This window comes from Chrysochloris asiatica, unplaced genomic scaffold (genome assembly GCF_000296735.1).
Source record: "Chrysochloris asiatica unplaced genomic scaffold, ChrAsi1.0 scaffold00493, whole genome shotgun sequence".
NCBI classification, from domain to species: domain Eukaryota; kingdom Metazoa; phylum Chordata; class Mammalia; order Afrosoricida; family Chrysochloridae; genus Chrysochloris; species Chrysochloris asiatica.
The window spans coordinates 951,697-952,181 of record NW_006409011.1 but is presented as its reverse complement, the minus strand read 5'-3'; positions in this window follow the sequence as shown (position 1 = coordinate 952,181).

Below are 485 nucleotides of genomic sequence, written 5' to 3'. Positions count from 1 at the left end.
CCAAAACATCAAAAAACATTCTGTCAGTTCAGACTCTTGGTAACCCCATGTGTGGCCGAGTAGAGTTTTGTTCCATAGGATTTTCAGTAACTGTGCCCTTTGAAAAGTTGATTGCACAGTCTTTCTTCTGAGGCATCACTGGGCTTGTTCAAATCATAAGCTTTTTGATTAGTGGCCATATGCTTAATTGCTTGTCACTTAGGAACTCCTTATGAAAGTACAAACAAATGACAATACAGATTCCGCTGGTATCTAAAAGTTGAGCATTCTTATAAAAACGTTCATAGTCTGAAATGGCATACCTTGCAAGCCTGCCTCCCCCACCCCCACGGTCCTCAACACACAGCCCCTTTCCCTCTCTGGATCTCAAGTCCCCAGCCACTCCATCTCTTCATGTCATCTTCTCTGCCTCCATCTTGGGCCTCACAGCTTCTCTGGGTAAGGTCTCGCTAAAGGTAAGAAGTGACTGGCTTACAAGCTTTCAA